The following is a 382-nucleotide window of genomic DNA, read 5'->3' as shown; positions in this document are numbered from 1 at the left end:
CCGGGGCTTCCGTCCCCCAACCTGCCCATGTCAAATCCAAAGCACTGACCACTACACCAGTCGGCCAATTGTACAGACCCGCTTGAAAGGGAAACCAATCAAGGGTAAAATATGCCAGCTTTGCAGGGGGAACGGTATCTCAAAGCTGAGAATTGTCCTGTCACATACTGTTCCAGCTGTGTTCCATGAGATAGAAAGTCCCTACTTGTCTCACACTTGCACCTCTGACTTTCAAAACCAATACAAGTAGGTTCTTAGAGTTTAAGGCTCATTTCATTGAATCTTTCAAAGCAGGAAAACGTATTATGACGACTAAGAACGATGCTGTCAGATGAGGTTCCCCTGTGCTCAACGAGAAAAAAAAAGATGGGGGCCGGGACTT

Source organism: Triplophysa rosa, linkage group LG13 (assembly GCF_024868665.1).
Source record: "Triplophysa rosa linkage group LG13, Trosa_1v2, whole genome shotgun sequence".
Lineage (NCBI taxonomy): Eukaryota > Metazoa > Chordata > Actinopteri > Cypriniformes > Nemacheilidae > Triplophysa > Triplophysa rosa.
The sequence above is the reverse complement of the archived record's forward strand: the minus strand, read 5'-3'. Positions refer to the sequence as shown.